Here is a 20,971-nt window from a genome sequence, read left to right as displayed (position 1 = left end):
CGGAAAAAGAAGTTACCCTATGACTATTTTTGAATGCCAGGAATAAAAACTGGAAATATACCAGATAACTCGCATAATATTAATTACTCTATGCTTTCATAATTATTTTTTATTAAAGTAATGTACTTCAGATACTGTTATTTTTTCTTCTTTTCACACAGTTTAATAGAGAATCAATTGAGCAAAGACGTTGTGTATGTAGTTGCTATATATTGTCATAATTTTTATCTTAAAATCTGTTATAATTGTTGTGGCAAACTATCTTATCTGAATATATTATGTTTCTAAATGGTGTTTTACCGAGTACTTTTATGGATATGGTCAGTGCATAAGCTACTCAGTTTAATAAGCAATGTTCTTGCGCAACAATTTAGTGATAATATAATCAGACTGTGAGAGCAAAAATCCTGTATGTACATCTACCGTGTTTATGCATGGTGTATTAAGACTGGAATAAACATAAATGTGCCAGCAAAAAGCCTGTATTTGCAACTGCAATATTTTTTCATCATTGATTTCTTTTGCATTTTTGAGTAACTGTTCCAACAAAAACACTGTTTCTCAAAAAACGTGGTTTTTGCATAAAAATTATCTTTGAAATATGTACAAACTGTTCGTGCAAAAACAATTTTTGCTTCTAACTCCAAAATTACTAAGTTTACTAAAAATCACTTAAACAGAACATAGAATATATTATTTCCAGTATATGTGTAAAAATTGTATCCTAAATAAAAGGTACATGAAAATGATAGTTTTTTGCTTCTCCTGAAAAGTTTTCAAAAATGGAGATACTAGGTTTTTGCTCTAACCCGACGATATATCTTACTCAGTAATAGGTTTTATAAAAAAGACAAACTAATACCATAAAGCAAAATAAAACCAATGCAAATGGATTATCTAGTGAAAGCAAGGACAGTACTGCATGGCATCTGGCTCATTACAAGATCTACTCACATAAATGAAGTGCAGCATTTTTATCCAGTACAAATGAAGGAGCATGTAAGAATGAAACAAACAATGCCTTTTTGTGGTTTATCGTCTGATTTACCACGATTGACCGTTCATTGCTAATTCGTGGCCACGAAATATAAGTAAGAAAAGAACGAAATACTCTTTTATAAAATCGTTTTTTGTTTTTTTCTTAGTTATATTTCGTGGTCACGAATTAGCAAAAATCGTCTTTTGGTTTTTCTTACTTATATTTCGTGGCCACGAATTAGCAAAAATTGTTTTTTGTTTTGTTTTATTCTTAGTTATATTTCGTGGCCACGAATTAAGAAATCTTTTTTTTTTTCTTAGTTATATTTCGTGGCCACGAATTAAAAAATTGTTGTTTCGTTTTAGTTATATCTCGTGGCCACGAGATAAATTAAAATAAAAACAATCCGATGTCCCCTCCATGCTTGGCCACGAGATAAATTAAAATAAAAAAGTCCGATGTCCCCTCCATGCTTCCGTATTTGCCACGCAGTGTTGTTTTATTTGCCTTGTTCTTTAGGATCATGGGGCGCATTCAATGTATCTGTACACATATTTCAATTTGAGCCGATAATAGTGGGAGTAAGAAGTGTTGCACGTCACATTTTCTATGAAGAGACAAACATCAAACTTAATTTGCTATTATTTTCTTGGTTGCATTTCAAAGGATTTTCTTTTAGAGACGCCTACAAAACTTGTTATCAGATAAGAAACAGTATACATGTCATTTACGTTCCACGATACAGACTGCAAGAAAAAAGAAAAATAATGTTGCAACTTTGAAATGAATCCCGTAGCGAGTTGCCCGTCGGTTGCTCATTATTCAATAGCCATTAAGTGGAGGAAATATGTTGTCAGATTCAGAGTTTATAATTGAATGTTTGTTTCTTCAGATATGTCATTCTTAGCGAGACTTGTCGGATCTATCCTGCACATCTGTCCAACGCGTCATAAATGTTGCTTAGGCCACTAAAGGCACTGGCCTCCAGATCGTTCCACAACAACAACACATAATCCTCCGCGGCAATATTGGTAAAGACTGGAAAAAAATTTATTGCCGCGGCGGCCCGGGTTCGATTCCCGAGACGCGGGCTTCTTTTTGTTCTTGATTTGCAATTTTTAGGTAAATTAGAAATAAAAACTTTTATTTTAATGTTCATTATATGACAAAACTTCAGTATTAAAGAAATAACACATAATCCTCCGCGGCAATATTGGTAAGGACAGTAAAAAAATTTATTGCTGCGGCGGCCCGGGTTCGATTCCCGAGACGCGGGCTTCTTTTTGTTCTTGATATGCAATTTTTAGGTAAATTAGAAATAAAAACTTTTATTTTAATGTTCATAATATGACAAAACTTCAGTATTAAAGAAAGATCATTTCTAACCAAAGTCTGGAGGTCAGTGCCTTTAATAACCAGAATGAAGAACAATTTTTAAAGAAAAACAATTGTTTCTAACTAAACAAAATTTTATAGACATCGATTTGAACAATTTATTACTTTTATTTCTTTACAAATGACATTCATTTATAAAGGGGGACAATTTTTGAGAATATTTTAAATATCCAATGGTACAGGACAGTAAGGTAAAACATGTATTAGACAGGTAGGTTGTTGGTAAAAATATTGTTTCTTTACCAAACATTTCTGTGATTTGGTGATATACTGCTAAACCTTAAATTGAATATATCCATGGTACATTACCGAGGTAGATTAACGCCATCCGTGATATATCGCTTAGATGAATTTACGCTATCCGTGGAATATCAAGGAGTATCATTGAGGTAAAATTGCGTTACCAATGGAATATCATGAAGATTAATTTATGTCATCCACGGAGTATTACAAAGATAACATCATATTAGGTGAATTTACGTTTTCCGTTGAATATCATGAAGGTAACATAACGTTATGTATGGAATATCACCGACATAAAATTACGTCATCCTAGGAATATTACGGAGGCTAATTTACGTTATCCGTTGAATATCACGCAGGTACAATAACGTCATCTATCAAATATCGTAGGTAAATAACGTTGTCCATGAAATATCATCCCACAGAATTACTTCAGTTATTAGCAATACATCATATTAAAGACAAAAATCTATATTTCAAGACAGATTCATTTTGTTGAATTTAGATTGCAAGTCTCTGCATCTTCTATCTAAGTTACGGGACAATATAAATTCCAAGAAAGATTGTTATCTGTTTTTTTTCTTTTGGGACAAGAGTAGTGATACATAATCATTTGGGACATCAACAACAATTGCTATTTACAACAAAATACATATGTATTTTAAACATAAACAATTTAATGATATATTTGGAAAAAGTACGAATCTTCTTCTGCAACGGATGTATTGAAATGACAAGTCACAAATATGTTTACGAATGGAAAATAATATTTCCGTTGCAAATTGTTGATTATTATATGGCGCAGACGTGGTGGAGGGAGAACAGAAGCAGTAAAATACGACACTGAAGATGATAAACTGACGCTACATGGAGTCATGTCTACTTCTAAGTATGACTTTCGGGAAATCAGATCTTATTTCTCTCTATGTAATATGTTGAGAATGATTTTCCCATTTCCCCGTCAAAAGATCATTGCTTCAAAAAAAGTGTAATTTAACTAAGATTTCTACATTTTGGTTGTACACATTTCAGTGGCGTCAATACGAAATATTTTAAGGGAAGTTTAGTTATGTTATGATGCCGTTATGTTGACACATTGCTCTTCGATATATTTGTTTTGAAAAAAATAAAAGAGTACGATAATATCAAGTGTGACCCTTTCCGCATGATTGCAAGCGCGATCTTACGTCATTCACAAAAAATATGAATAAAATGGACAAAATATTATAGCTGATATTTTTTTCTGATGGTAAAGATCAAAGCTTAATCAACACGACAATATGATGGTTTGTTTGATTTAAGGATACTTTCAACTGTATTTTGTTCGGAAGGTGAATTAGAATTTAATATGGGTGTGGCCTGTTGGCTATTGAAAATATCGGTATTCTGATTTGATTTTCTGTTACTCATGGAAAAAAGCCTCTTATTTTTGCATTAAGCTACTTTAAAAACGTAAAACATGATTCAATGTTATTTGGAATAAACTTTCAAATCATCCAAGAATCCCTTCGCTTTTCATGGAGTTATGAAAAAGGCTGAGCAACAACTGCTCCCTTACAACATTCAGAAATTGTACAAATCAATCATAAAATATAACTCCGTTCAAGACAGGAAGTTTGTTGCTAGGTTACTGAAATGACCAACCTTTCATTACGCCGAAGCAATTCCGAGCGGTGAAATTTAGAGACGAGTCTTATTCACTATTTTCTGGTGATCCAGCGATCAGCCACACATGATATCGTTGCAAAGTTTGGTTTGCGGTGTTCTGAAAAGCATACGGACGGTTCTATTTAACATGATGAATTGTCAAAGAGTACAGTATGGGTTTTCCACGTTAACTAGAATATGTATGCCCAAGTTTATTTCACGTGAATACTTTATTTCTTCAACAAAATGTTTTAAAACGATGGAATTCAGCTAAAACCTTACTCTGTAGCTTTAGGCGCTGTCGTTTTTTGTATATAAATATCCACTGCACATATGGGCCCTATTAGGAAAACACATTTATAACGTATTTCAGTTGTGTTTCATACTATCAATATAATATCAATTTATATAGGTAAGTTAAAATTGTGTCGGCCTGCAGAAATTGTGATCTTAAATCTTTATTGTCAATCATGGTATAGAGCAGTAGTCCAATGCCTCAAAACTGAATGCATACAGCCTGAAGTAGATAGTGTCATAGTAAGTTCATTATACATATTTTTCATCCTGGTAAGAATTATGTTTATGTATTGATACAAATACATTGATACTTGATAGCCTTGATAGCTATCAATAAAAATGACAATACATAGAGGGAGAAAAAGGGTTGCACTGTTCTGATAATCAGCTCTTTAGTGAGCACATATGTTTTCATGCCGTTTCTGAGAAATCAATGTGTTTTGTAGGAAGAATATATTTGTTCTTGTGTCTTTTAGGAGTTTTAAGTTTAATTTACTGAAGGTCTGAGTAAAAACAACATTTACAAATTCCATACGGAAAATGTATAGTACACGAATTTTGACGACTTCCTTACTGAGCGTTTGCAGACTAAAAGGGTTTTTATCACAGGCGTTTTGAATATCACTGTTCTTCACATTGAACGCAATCATGTGACCGGTTTCGTTGCCAAAATATTGTTTCATAAATTTCACTGGTGAGCAAGGGGCTGGGCATATTTCAAAGTGTGTACAATGTACGCAGACTATAAGATTCTTTCACTAGTTGCATGTGCAGATGGGAGTATCTGGCTCGAGGGTAATTGCTTAGGCGGTAATGAGGCTCCGCCGAGTTACCGCGTAAACAGTTTTCCGAGAGCTAGATATTCCCATCTGCTCCTACAACCAGTGATCGAATATTTTTCTTGCATACCATATTAAAAAAAAATAAATAAATAAAAATAAAATCAATCGAACGACTTTTTTTAGAACCATTTCTTATAGTAGCGCGGGAAACCAACGTCCGTAAATAGGAACAAGAGGGTCATGATGACCCTGGATCGCTCATCTGAGTAATATGAGCTACATGTTTCAAATGTCAAACTGATGATAAAATATTAAGAAAGTCAGTAGGTCACATTCATGGTCAATGAAATTCAGTTTTACGATTGTGTGCAAAACTGTGTATGTCCTCAAAATTTCAAGACTGTATCTTAAAAAACAAGAAACTAGGTCAGTAGGTCAAGGTCACAGTCAAGTGACATCACATTACTTGGGGTCATCAGGTAATTATAATTAAACGGTCTTGGAAATAGAATCAGATGATTTTTTAAGTATTTTTCCTATTTAACTCACATAATAACTAAGTGACCCCAGGGCGGGGCCCCTTTTACCCCAGGGGCATAATTTGAACAATTTTGGTAGAGGACTACTAGACAATGCATCATACCAAATATCAAAAGCCCAAGAAGATCTTTAAAGCTTTTTCCTATATAAGTCTATATAAAACTTTGGACCCCCAGGGCAGGGCCTCTTTTCACCCAAGGGGTACAATTTGAACCATTTTGGTTGAGAACCATAAGACAATGCTACAAACCAAATATCAAAGGTCTTAGTGTTGTGGTTTCAGACAAGAAGATATTTTAACTTTTTTTTCCTATATAAGTCAATCTAAAACTTGGGACCCCCGGGGCGGGGTCATATTTGACCATAGGGGGATAATTTGAACAATCGTGGTAGAGGACTACTAGATGATGCTACATACCAAATATCAAAGCCCTAGGCAATGTGGTTTTACACAAGAAGATTTTCAAAGTTTTCCCTATATAAGTCTTTATAAACCATTTGACCCCCGGGGCGGGGCCATATTTGACCCTAGGGGGATAATTTGAATAATTTTGGTAGAGGCCTACTAGATGATGCTACACACCAGATATCAAAGCCCTAGGCCCTGTGGTTTTGGACAAGAAGATTTTTAAAAATTTTCCTTTCGGTTGCCATGGCAACCAGAGTTCTGTATGGAATTCAATTCTTTGAACAATTTTGAAAGGGGGCTACCCAAGGATCATTCCTGTGAAGTTTGGATGAAATCGGCCCAGCGGTTTATGAGGAGATGCCATTTAAAGTAAAAGTTTACGGACGGACGCCGGACGAAAAGCGATCACAAAAGCTCACCTTGTCACTCCGTGACAGGTGAGCTAAAAACGCCATGATGCTTCAAAGACAAATAACAAAGCTTACTTCAGTTTTGTTTTATCAAAAAAGTATAAAATACATTTTTATTTTCATAGGTCTTTGGTTTTATTAGTTGCAGCGGAACCTTTTTTGAATCGAGAAATATGCTATCGGGAACAAAGCGGAAATGTCAGGGTATTGGAGGTTTATTCCGTTTTATGAAATAAAATATAAACTACTACATCAATCTCCTACATATATTTAGTTCGTAATATGTCATTTACATCACGGGAGTCATCTCGGGTGTAAGAAGGATTTTTCCAGCACCGGTAAAATGCCGGAAATCCCCGTCTGGTATGCAAGAGAAAAATATAAACTGATAAATGTGTATGAGAACGATAAAGGACTTCAAACATTTTTAATGTCACTGTCATAATATAGTTAAAAATGTGAATTATTTTCATGTCATTGAGGTTTTTATATTTTCTCGTTTTTAGTTCCGTGTTCCGATACCAGTTTCTGCATTTAATCAAGTTTCTTAATTTAATCAATCATTTAGGTTTAATTTAGATACTTATTTGAGAGTAAAATTGGATTCGAAATGAGCTTTTACACAAAAGATGATAAGATAGTTTATTGAAAATAGGTCTTGAATACACGAGAGGGATTTTATGGCGATTTGACGCAAAAAGACCATCTATTACCGAATTAAAATTAAATTTAAAACTGGCATAATAGGGGTACTTCAGTCTTCCAGTAATGATTGTTAACAAAGTTTTGATTTAATGGTGAAAAGAAAAATATTGCTGAACAGAAAATTTTCCCTTGACCCGGGATTAACTTCAGCGGATAAATCTAGCTTGACAATGCGTATGTTCATGCATATATTAAGTGTCTGTTTTTGCCATAAGGTTTTATGCAGAACATGTTACAGGACTTTTCTGTCACAAGAAAATTATATTACTTAGCAAATACCTATATTACCTACAGCAAATTAAAATATGGTTTTCGTTTCTTAGCTTCTAGACTAATGATAACGCCTGTTTTCTGACGTGAGTGAGTTGGACGTATTATCAGAGTGACTGATAATTACTTATGGCACGAGTTGGACTAGTTACAAGCTTTCACCAAGAATCATAACCCTGACAGGTATTTTATCAGAAAAATGGCCCTTTATATACTTCGAAAAGTGGAAATGTTAGTTTAAACTTTCAGAACACTTTATTGAATACTATATGAATTAGCTCTGAAACTTTGTACACTTGTTCATTATCACTGGAGAAGTAAGTAGGTCTAAATCCGTAACTCTATTGCATTTTGACAGAACTATGGTCCTTAATCTTAAAGACTGGTATTTCTTGGTTATTTTTTGTTTGGATCCTCTTTTCTCTGCTACTTTGGCTTTGAAATTTTATATATTTATCTTGCATCAATAAATAATTAAAAAGGACAAGAGCTACAGTTTATTTCTTACATATTGCCATATGTCAATAACGCACAGACGAGTGTTTTTTTTTTCTACTAATTTACTTACTAAAATATTTCTTTAATACGTTTTTAAGACAAGACAGCTTTATCATTTTGTTAAGCTTATTTTGCAACTAGAGCCTGGCCCCGTTTACACCGTAATTTGAGGATCTATTACATTTATCAGGGTGTTAAATCCAACATGCTAGCATAAAACTGCTGTTCTTGTCACTTTTCGGCGATGTTTTAACAGGAGAGAAAATGTGTGTTAACAGAGAGTTTCTGTTATAACACCTTTTTATATATGCGCGTTCCGTGGCAAAGCGTAAACGTATTACGGCCCCAAAACGGATAATTCAAATTGAAATGACGTCAACGTGAAAAAAATAACTCAGGTACTCCCGCGCATTTCATGGAAATTTAATGGCGAGAGAGAATGTATCCGTTTATTAGTTTTTTTTCGCGTTTCATGATAGAATAGCGTTAGCGCATGTTCATTTCGTGTTATAACGTCCACGTCTTCAGACGTTATAACACGAACAAACATACGTTACATAGCTCGACTTGACGTCTTCTATCATACGCGCATTTCATTTTTCAAACGGATCTTCTTATAAATACTTGATAAGGTCGCCTTCAAACTAACTTATCCAGAGGTCAAAGACATTTCATTTTCTTATGAGATATTGGATTGAGTGGAAGGTGCGGTCTGAAAGAAAAAAACGGATATTGTAATAATATAAATTGTCGAGATTTCAGAATATAATCCCCTATTTACAGGTCTAAACCTTAAGAAGAAAGCCTATTTTGAATAAAGTTTATGGATACTTTTACATTTTTCTTCATATGTTTAAAAAGGTGAAAAACATAGATATCAATATATAGACAATCCTCAGCATTATTCTGTAAACAATGGTGACTTCTTATATCTATTTTTGTAATACCACATCCACATAATACGTGCGTACATGTTAATTAGTGGGAATGATAGCACTTTTCTTGTTTATCAACTAAGTATAGTGGCAATGAACTCACTCCGCAAACAAATATCACTGCTGTGTATTTTTTTCGGCGAATGCCTTATTAAGAACGAATTCGTGACCTTGACCGACCCATGCCACGTGATTTCAGTTTGCGAATCAGACTACTTGATAACGCATTATAGATAATTTATCAAAATGAACGATTTAAGCAACAATCTGCCTGACTGGACGAGAGTGTCTATTTGTTTCACTCTGCTGATTGTGCTACGCTGGGTGAAATGTAGACAAAGCATTTATGCTAAATGACGCTGTTCACAGTTTTAAAGCTAAGTTTCGCTCACTATATCTAGCAAGAATATTGATATATCTAAAAATGATAAGTAAGTTTAATTAGTATGATAAAAACCTGTTCAAATACCAACACATATCAATTTACAGAAAGAGCTGAATACGGTCTGCATATCACATTAATAAGAGTGTGATTAGAGTCTTCTGTGTAGAGAAGAGCCTTCCAAACCGCTGTTGTAATAATTCGTCGTAGAATAAACGAAACAAAATTGCACATCTAGGAAACCTTTGTGAACATTTAAAAGAGAGCCATTTAAATTGTTGTTGAGTGTGGTGTTTAGTTTTGCTATTTGCAAAATGTTAGACAGATAATAGAACGACACGATTTGTAAACCTCATATACCTCTTGTCTTACTACAATTAGCCGACAATCTTTTTTAAAGATTGTTCTTGTTGTCGTGTTATAACATCTGCAGAATCCCGAGTGATCGGTTGGTACCCGAGCCCGGTAGGGCGAGGCTACCAACGATTCCCGAGGGATTATAAAGCTGTTATAACAAGAAAAGAGCATGCGCTAACGCTATTCTAGCATAAAATTCGTAAAAACCAAGTAAATGAATATATTGTCATTAAACGTCATTAAATTTCTCCTTTTGTATTATCCGTTTTGGGGCCGTAATTTACGCTTTGACATGGAACGCGCATATATACATTTTTTTAACAAAGGTGTTATCACAGCACGTGAGTGCGAGAATCTCTCTGTTAACACACATTTTCTCTCCTGTTAAAACACCCCCGAAAAATGACAATAACAGAGCAGAGAAACAAAAACGCAAAATTACTTGGCCATGGCCGAAACACAAAAAGCTCGTGACTTGTAATAAAATGACACTACAGTGAAACTTTATTAAACACGTTTGACAATTTGAGGCCCGATTAATTGTGTTGTGACTATTCAATTGCTTGGAAAATCAAGGCTTTGTTGTAAAGACACAACTGAAGAAGTGGGCCTCAAATATATCGGGTTAAATCCTAAAACCTGCACAGGGCGGGCAAGAAAAAAACATATATAATTACCAATGTATATTTTTAAAATGCCAAACATATGTCTTTAATGTAAATTCGCCGTTTATCTTTTTTAAAGATATTTCTTGTTTAATCATCTTAACACTAACTGTAAACGGCTGTTGTAGGAACAATGTAAGCCTCCTGCCTCTGGGTAACGTATAACGTAATAGTTTATTTGAAAGCCTGTTTTTTTCACATATCGTTAAGTAGACCTTTAAAGACGTCTTTGGCATTTTGAACCCTCAACATGTACATGTGTAATTTCATCACAATACCTTGAACAGGTTATTTGTTATGTCCGGGACAAGCATAATAAAAATGTAAAGGGACAAAATAAAAAATTGGAATAACGTAGCGTTATCATTCTTAGAAAATGAACTTTCTCGAATAGTTTTCTTTTATTTTTTGAAATATGAATCAGACCCCTTGAACATTTCTAGGGAGATTTTTATGACATGTTTATTAAAAAAATAAAGTGGCTGGGGTGGGACTGTAACTGTCATGTTGGTCTTTGGAAATAACGAGTTCACTGTCGACCAATAGAATGATTTGACTTTTAGAGCCAAGAGCCTGGAAACTGTCCACGGCAAGTTTGCTTTAAATGGTGGTTTTCTCTTGATTAGCGCATTGAACGGTACATTTATATCAGCCTTATAGACACGTTCCTAAAACTGGTCTTAATATAAAGCTTTCTGTTAACGCTCAGTATACTGAGCTAATTTTCGGCTTGATTTAAGCCGGCCCCAAAGCCCTTATTAAACGTCTGAGCATTCTTTCGTTTATCGAACGCAAAAGCTCGCCATAACCATCTACTAGACTGAATTCTATGGAATTAGCGGGGGTCCTCTATGACTTTCCATACCGCAGGTTATTGAATGGGCGCGTTTTCCGAAGTTCCGCAATTACTATATTGAATCAGCGGGGTCCTATCTAAAGCAGCGGGTTTTCAGATTTTCCGCATTTACTATTTAATTCATAATGAATCAGCGGGAGATCGTTTAAATCGGCGGCTTCCGCATTTACTATATCAGTATATTGAATCAGCGGGAGCTACTGGCGGGGTTGCAGAAGCGCGGGGTTACCCGAATTCCCGCTGTTACTATATAATCTTAATGGAATTAGCGGGGGTCCTCTATGGCTTTCCATAGAATTCGCTAAAACTCGCCTCTACCATCGACTAGACAATATTCGTTAAAGTGCGCCTTTACTATCTACTAGACAGCAATCGCTAAGTTCGCCTTTAACATCGGCTAGACAGCATTTTACCGTCGACTGCTCAGCATTCTCATCCGTTAGAGTTTCGAAAGACACCAACATCTGTTAAATATTTGAATACATGCAGCTATTGTTTTCTTGCGAAATTATCATTTAATCAATGGTCTTTTTCTACGTTATTTTTCGGCGACGCCGTCTATATTCGTTTTCGTTACCTATGCCACGTGACTTGAGTTTGCAAATCAAACTACTTGATAACGCATTGTAGATAATTTATCAAATGGAAGATTTATGTAACACTCTGCCTGATTGGACGAGAGTGTCAATTTCTTTCACTCTGTTGATTGTGCTACGCTGAGTGAAATGTAGACAAAGCGTTTATCCTAAACGACGCTGTTCACAGTTTTAAAGCTAACTTTGGCTCTGTATATTTAGCAAGAATATTAATATATCTCAAAATGATAAGTAAGTTTAATAAATATGATAAAAATCTGTTCAAATACCAACATATATCAAATTAAAGAAAGAGCTGAAAACGGTCTGCGTATCACATTAATAAGGGTGTGATAAGAGACTTTTATGTAGAGAAGTGCTTTTTAAAAGATTTTCCTTGTTACAGTTGTCGTCTGTATATGAAAATGTTTCTTGCTTTTGTGACTTATTCAGATTGCATATTAAAATGAGTACTTGTTTGCTTTGATATATTTGTTATAAAGTATTTGACTGATTTATTATATATGAATATTTTTCTTTAGTATGGTATGCAAATATTGAACTCAGTTGAAATCTGTTTTATTATATATGTGCTGTATAATGACTGAATCTCATTACACTGAAATGAAGGTACGCTGCATACAGTTTATCTATGTGATATGACTTCGGTCAAACTTTGCTTATGAAACAGAAATATTGAAATAATTACAATTGTATGTTTTGCTTGACCTTCACTTTTTTATAGGTGTGACGTCATTGTCCAAAGATTCATGAATAGCGAATAAGCTATTTGTTAAAGCGGGATCAGTTGGCCTATTTTAGAAATAAATAAAAATAATAAATAAATAAATCCTTAAATTGATTTTTTCTCATGTATTCTAATCAAACTTGATTTGTAGCATCTTTATTAGGCCCGCAGCCGACTTTATTCAGCTGGGACATTTGACCCCTTTTAGGGGCTGCTAGAGCTAAAACTAGAAATGCCTTTATACAGCGTCTCATGAACAGCTTGGTGGATCTTTGTCATACTTGGTCTGGAGCATTATTATAAGGTCCTCTTCCAAATTTATTTATATAGGAACTTGGGCCCTATTAGGGACCACTATAGCTAGAAGTAGATATGCCTTTCTTCGCATTAACCACTAAAATTTAATGGATTTTTATCAAACTCGATGTGTAACAATATCGTAAGGTCTCCTGCTATTTTGTTACAAATGGGGATAGGGACCAATTTAGCTAAAAATATAAACACGTTTAATGACCTCTTCTCATGAACCGCTTCATGAATCTTCATCAAACTACTGCTGTAATTATTCGTCTAAGGATAAACGAAACAAAATTGCAACCCTACGAAACCTTTGCGAAAAATTAAAAGAGTGTTTAGTTTTGCATTTTGAAAAATGTTAGATGAAAGATGAATGTTAGATGAAAAATTCATAAACTTCTTTCCTTATTACAATTCGCCGACCATCATTTTTAAAGATATTTCTTGTTTACGAATGTTGCCGGTTGTTATGTGTACATACTATACGTATCACCGTAGTTATTAAAGGTGGTCAATCACATTTAAACAACATTTAATGACATTTTTTACTTTTTGTATATTCTGGTAGAGAATTATTTAAGGAACAAAAAGACCGATTACATAGAGTTAGATTCCTGTTTGAAATGTATATTTTATTATTTTTATAAAATTTTGTAATTACTCCCCTTTAATATGAAAGTATATAAAAAGCTGGGTATTTCTCTTCATTTCGATACAATGTCTAGTTTTACATTTGCATTTGATAGACATATCAACTATTGAACAATCTGAACCAAAATGCAAGTTTAAAAGCTGTGTGTAGCTTCTGAATTCATTTATTTCCAATCTATCTTGGTTGCACAACCAAGATAGGCAAAGGGAGGTAATAATAATTTTTCAAACTTGCGTTTCTAATGAATTCCATCTAAATACATAATTTTTAATGCAAATATTTTACAAATATATTACAATATGTCTAATATTTATACATTTCCTTAGGCAAAGTATGTTTATCAAATTTATACTTATGATAAAATAACTCTATTTTGGTTGGGCAACCAGGATAGGAAAATGAAATTTTAAAAATACCTCCAGTGAAAATCTAATTTGAATTAAGTGTTAAGTGAACATAAATGAGTGTAAATGATCAGATGCTAAAGTTTCGAACAAATCCGTTACATGGCCAAAATCTGATTATCCACCTTTAAAGGAGACTCATTTATCACACCATATTTCGTAATGCTCTTGATTATCAGAAATAAATATCATATAAGAAGCTACATTTTATCTTTGAAAACATAAGTTTTACCTGAACATGAAGTCTTAAACTGTTTTCTTGACTTCGCCTTATTGTGTACCAGAAATATCTAAGAGATGCACTAATGAACGGCTTTTAACAAATTATTCCATGGTAAATTTAGGATAAGTACACGTACCTCAAAACAATTCATTTTGTGAAGATTTGCATGGTGCAATTACCATTATCTCTCTTGCAATCTCCTTGGTGAGAGCAAGGCATATTAAAAGCTTTTTTCAGCAGCAGTAGTAATTAGATTTCTATAAAGATAGTCCGCATTCCTAACTAATAGATATTTTAGAGATATTGGATATCTAATAGATAAATGTGACTTGGTCGAATCAGGAGCAGAGAAATATTTTTCTTGGTAAAGAATAAATGCACTGGCTAATGCATTAAGACTAACTTCTTTACAAAGCCCCGAGAACTTGACAAATTATTCTTAATGTCACACCACTAATATAACAAGAGGGTCATGATGACCCTGGATCACTGACCTGAGTAATATGAGCTACATGTTTCAAATGTCAAACTGATGATAAAATCTAAGCTCTATGCCTTCTGGTTTATTTTTAGAAAAATTTTCCGATGTACAATTAAGTTACCGCTGGGACGGGGTCAATTTAACTCCGGGGGTCATGATTTGAACAAAGTTTGTAGAAGTCTACTAGGCAATGTTACATGTCATACATCTAAGATCTAGGCTTTCTGGTTTATTTTTAGCAAATTTATGAAGATTTCCCTATGTACAATCAAGTAACCCCTGGGGCTCGGTCAGTTTTGACCCCGGGGTCATGATTTGAAAAAAAATTTGTAGAGGTCCACTAGGCAATGCTACATGTCAAATATCTAAGCTCTAGGCCTTCTGGTTTATTTTTCAAAAAAAATTGAAGATTTTCCTATAGAAATCTATGTAAAATCAAGTGACCCCTGGGGCGGGGTCAGTTTTGACCCCGGGTCATGATTTGAACAACTTTAGTAGAGGTCTACTGGGCAATGCTACATGTCAAATATCTAAGCTCTAGGCTTCTGGTTTTTGAGATGATTTTTTAAGATTTTCCTATGTAAAATCATATGACCCCTCAGGCGAGGTCAATTTTGACCCCGGGGTCATGATTTGAACAAACTTGGAAGTTTTTCCTTTCGGTTGTCATGGCAACCAGAGTTCTGCATGGAATTCAATTCTTTGAACACTTTTTATAGAGCTTCACCCAAGGAACATTCCTGTGAAGTTTGGATGAAATAGGCCTAGCGGTCTATGAGGGGATTTCGTTTAAAGTAAAAGTTTACGGACGACGGACGGTGACTGATCACAATAGCTCACCCTAAGCCTTTGGCTCAGGTGAACTAAAAAGGTAAGCTTCGAAAATTATATTTGGACATTGGGATATCTTTTTGGTATATTCTCCGCAGATTCCTTTGTTTGTGGAATTGAATCAGTTAACAACCTGCTGTTTTTAAAAGTAGCACCAGAGCACTTTTTGCGTAATATTTTTTCCTCAGCTTTTTCTCAGACAAGACGTGAGCACTTTATAGTTACGGAATTCGAGTAAAAGTACATAAGTAACACAGGCCAACGAGGGTGATATGTGATATTGCCAATAACAATCGGGTGTTCTTATTGTTCGTTCAAAGGTTGACAAAATCCGATATCACCCGAGTAGGTTTGTGTTATTTGTTTATTATATCAAGGAAAAAATCTTGAGATATTTACAATAACGGAAATGTAAGCATTAAGAATTTTCAATTGCAACGTCGTTCGTTTTCTTCGAAATTAGGAGGTTTATAAGAGTCTCAATCACCTTATCAAATCATTAAAACGCTTGACGGTAGGGAGATTGGTGGCCAGGGAGTTTTTTTAATGGTAGCAGGGTACACTTAGATTCGAAAAGTTTGGGCACGGCCAGGCTTACATGTAACGAGTCGCAATATTGCACTTCCCTAATGAGCAGAATTAGGGTGGCCATTTTATAAATTGCATGCATGTTTTGTGCTTTTAATTAATGGCAAGATCAGGACTCTCATACAAGAATACAGAAAGTTATCAAAACAAAAGTTTTACACAATCCAATAAAAATAGCATGCCAAAAATCATCAATTTTGCACTTTTTGAACAGCCTGCAATGATCCCGCTGCAGGAACAATGCCCAATTTTATTGCATTTCTCAATTTGATAGTCCCTACTGAACTTCAGGATATAAACGGAATGGAGCCCATCCAGCTCGTTTTTTAACAAAATAGCGAAAAAGTTCCTAAGTATTAATCAACAAGCATGGAACCCTTCCGTGATTTGAATTTCCCGCGCCAAGGTGACTCACCGATTCATACAAAGCTAGCAGCAGTTAGTTTTACAACTTACATCAGAATTTTACATGTATCGGCTGTGTAAATTTTCTAAAGAATTAACAATCAGTATCTCTCACATTAATTCACAGACATTCAAAATCACGAAGTTCTAATTACAACAAATATTGACGGGGGCCAAAATTCGAAGTGTACCCTGCTACCTTAAGTATCTTCTCACTCTCTAGATCAAATAATTTGAATGCTTGTCTTTGCAGGGTTTTGGAAATAAATAACACCCGAACAAAATGTACCTGCCTAGTTTCAGTAGAATGATAAAATTTAATCGAGGTCGTATTTAGGATTTCTCTAATGAGCATGTGTACTCCCCACTTGACTGAAATATTTGCTTTATAACATCAGTACCATTATCTGTCGTAAACTGCATTGCTACGTTAAGAGCAAACACTTATGTTTACAAGCGGTGTTATTTCGAAATGTGAAGAAGGTTCTTTGCTTTCGCGTTTAAGTATTTTCCAATTAACACGCTTTTTATTTGTATTTGTGTAATGCAGCACGCGTGGAATTGTATCAGTGGTTATTATGTTGATAAATCAAAAATGTACCGATAGTCTGAGTTCAACCTAACCTATCAGCTGGAATAGGACTAATATCTTAATAATACTCAGTACAAATGAAAAAATGTTTCATACATCTGACATACATAATTTATATTAGGTTTCCAGGAAAGCAGATATACATCTCAAAATAATAAAATGTTTTTTTTTTAATTTGTTCATCTTTACATTCTGTCTTCCTCTCTTCAGAATTCTGAGAAACCGTCTGTTATACTGTTTAGACTTTTCTAAACATACCTCATAGTTTGCCTGGTCGTGTCCTTTAAAAAAGATGCTCTTAGCACTCTAATTTCTGACAAATTATGTTATTGAGTACATTGGTGTACTAGTGCCTCGGATTAATTTTGTTTATATGATTGGAGTTATTTTCAAGTATTTTCCCGTCCCGTTTCAACTTGCATTTTTGTTTATTGTTTCATATGTTATATATGTTGTCTTGTATGTTGGTGGTTTTACTTGAAACGTGACTGTTGCTATTAAATCCCTGTCCTCGATTTTTTATCACTTTTTCTTCCCTCTCCCCTTCTTACGCCCCTATTTTTACATGTCCCCACCTTGTTTTAACCAAACTGAATCCCTCAAATATTCTATCGCGTTTATGTAATAAAAAATCTTGAAGGATATTTGAAGCACTCCATCTACTATGGCTTTACAATGTAGTTTTTTAAGAATTGCTGTGATGACTCTGAGTGTTTGTGATGCGGGCTCCTCTGTCTGTTTTGTTGTGTTTATGGCTCTTACTGTGGTATGTGGTGTGTGGCTCTGACTGGTTGTAGTGTGTGGTTCTGAATGTCAGTGGTGTAAGGCTCTGACTGTTTGTGATGTAGTGCCCCGACAGTTTGTTGTTGGTGACTCTGATTGTGTTGTGGTGTCGCCGATTGTTGTTGTGCTCTGAAGTTGTTGTTGGTGATTTTGATTGTGTGTGTGTCGGCCTGAGTTTGTGTTGGTGACTTTGACTGTGGTGTTGGTGTTCGGCTTGATGTGTTGTGGTGTGTGACCGGACATTTGGTGTTTGCGTATCTTCTTGTGGTGTGTGATGTGTGGCCCGAACAGTTTGATATTTGTAGTTCTGTCTGTTTATTGTTTGTGACTCTAACTGTGGCGTGTGGCTCTGACTGTGGTGTGTGACTCTGACTGTGTTGTGTGGTGTGTGGCTCTGACTGTGGTGTGTGACTCTGACTGTGGTATGTGGTGTGTGGCTCTGACTGTGGTGTGTGACTCTGACTGTGGTGTGTGGTGTGTGGCTCTGACTGTGGTGTGTGACTCTAACTGTGGTGTGTGGTGTGTGACTCTGACTGCGGTGTGTGGTGTGTGGCTCTGACTGTGGTGTGTGGTATGTGACTCTTATTGTTTGAGGTGTACGGCGGCACTGACTGGTATGTGGCTCTGTATGTTAGTGGTGTAATAATCCAAATATATTTTGTCGTTTATTTCGCAATCTAGACGATTCATTTCAGTGAAGTACGTATGAATCTACGTGATTTTCCTTCAAATCATACTAATAATTATGGACAAGTATTTCTCGACATACAATATTTGTAAAATCATTATATACATACACTAGTGCAGAATGAATAATACTCACGATAGTCTGCAACAAGAGACGCCTGTATGGACGGCATTATTGTTTTGTATTTAAAACCTGTACTTATTTTGCATATGTTCATGGCTCTTTCTAAACAAGAGACAGTATAACCGGAACACGCTCTAGGGTGATACTACCATTTTCAGGATATGACCAGTAAAAATAAAACCAAACAGACCAGCTCAAGACTAGAAACCAAATCAATAAATAAAATAGAAAATATATTCGACACATACTTGTTATCTTAAAACATTAATTTGCTTGAGTAAATCATCCATTAATGTATGAAACTTTCCAGTAATCTGCATGGATGTATTACTTTTATTTACACTGTTGTGTGACTTTGGAACATGGTGGGGGTAAGAGTGAGGTTAGAGTTAGGTGCCACCATCAACCGGTTTAAGCTCTCCCAGTAGTGTTTTCCAAATGACCGTTCTAAGGCGGTACCCCACGGTGTTCCTTTATAATTTGTTCGTTTTGTCCTCGTGTGTTTGCTTTGTATGTGATTGTGTTTGGCAGTGTGCAGATCTGCGTGTTGTGAGTTTCTTTTTCGGGAAGCTGCGTTTTTAGAACGTGGCATTGCCTGTTTGATATTTATCCTTGTTTTTTGTTGTATCAAGCAGTAATAAGAGCTGATATAAATATTGTGAATACGAACAATTGGACCTTCTAAACGGTACAGATTATTGCAGTTATGTTGCAATCATATTTGTGTATTATGCAAATTAAATTGACATAGCTATACTTATTCAGAAATTTGGCATTAGAATATCTGCGATTCAAGTATTTATTCTATAAATTGATGACAAAAAAGGGGACAATTTTGAGTCTGAAGAGAATGTCTTTAAGCGTATAGCAATTTGGTAAGCCTTTGCACCAGACACGCTAAGTGGGGAAATTATGTCATTGTATTAAACAATGACCGTAGACAGTGTACTTTTACGATAGATTGTTCGATAAGTACATACGAGGATCCTGTAAAACGTTCTGTTACTTTTGGGCTTCCATAGTTTTATCCATGTTTTTTTTAAATGCTTCATGGCACCACTTGAATGGTGTGTCCAATAGCTAACGATATACCTTAATTTCGAGCAAATGGCTTTTCAAATGGCCGAGTTATTTCAAATCAAAATACATGCTGTCATATACACTGACCAATTTACATGTCACATTGTAAATTGGGAGAACAGACGACTGAAATTCGTAGCTATACTAGGCTTGATATAGATTCAAAGCAGATATTTGATGAATTGTGTGGTATATATGGACCTCGGGCCATTTCAATGCGCACAGTTTTTAGGTGGGTTTACGCTTATAAAGCTGGGAAATTATCTGTCGAAGATGATACCCGTTCTGGTAGGCCTAAAACCTCTGTTACCAACGCAAACATCGCTGCTGTAGACTTCAGAAGAAATGCTTTCTGGAAAGAAATATAAGTCCAGACGTTCTCTTGGCAGCGCTATTTATCAGTTTCTCAAACAGATACCAAAAGAAGACTATGTATCTGCTCTTCGCGACTGGGTAAAAGCTTACAAAAATGTGTTTCGGTAAAGGGGGAATACTTTGAAGGTCTGTAATAAAAATAATTTTGATAAAACGTAGCACTTAAGAAATCCGAACCCAATGACAGAACTTTTTGCAGGACCCTCGTACTTGAAATTTCACTATTTTAACGATACTAATGATGTTATAGTTACTGTAATGCTTCTATATTTTACAGACTTTGGTTATATAGAAATACTTTGGTTATTTAGAAATATTATGTTATGATATTCCTTGCATCTGTTTATATGATAACGTGCTATATGGCAGAAATTAAAAGTTTTTAAACACTATTGCATAAACGTATACCGGAAAGAAATATCTCAACTGCGTGCCAGCTTGTTAACTTTGCCATATTTGACATGACGTTGTTGTACAGGTTGTCTGCATTCAGTTGCAATGTCTGTTCCTGTAATTAACAAAGAGAGACATTAAATTTCCGTCCTGTCAATGCAATGAGTGACAAGAACAAATCTCTTATTGAGTTCTTGCATTGAAACGAGTGACAGGAAAAATATAAAACATACATTTACAACCTAAATGAGTTTCATTCAATGTAACTCTAAACAGACATTATTGCGTTCCAATTCCCATTAGTTTTATCGCTTGAATGGCCATTTTTGTAAGCATATGTCACCTTGTAATATGAAATACTTT

At 34.9% G+C, this 20,971-nt stretch overlaps 1 long non-coding RNA gene across 1 annotated transcript in view; it reads right to left on the bottom strand.

Annotated features, from left to right (window-relative positions):
- LOC123562662 (uncharacterized) overlaps nucleotides 1–20,718 on the bottom strand; it is a 76,054-nt gene extending 55,336 nt beyond the window's left edge. The window contains exons 1-2 of the long non-coding RNA XR_006688600.2: nucleotides 20,624–20,718; nucleotides 4,262–4,382 (exon numbers count right to left, since the gene is read on the bottom strand). This is a non-coding gene — a long non-coding RNA (uncharacterized LOC123562662). The remainder of the gene's footprint in view (nucleotides 1–4,261; nucleotides 4,383–20,623) is intronic.
- Nucleotides 20,719–20,971: the final 253 nt, after the last annotated feature.

The sequence above is a fragment of the Mercenaria mercenaria genome, chromosome 2 (assembly GCF_021730395.1).
Source record: "Mercenaria mercenaria strain notata chromosome 2, MADL_Memer_1, whole genome shotgun sequence".
NCBI lineage: Eukaryota > Metazoa > Mollusca > Bivalvia > Venerida > Veneridae > Mercenaria > Mercenaria mercenaria.
This window is presented reverse-complemented; position numbering and strand designations above follow the sequence as displayed.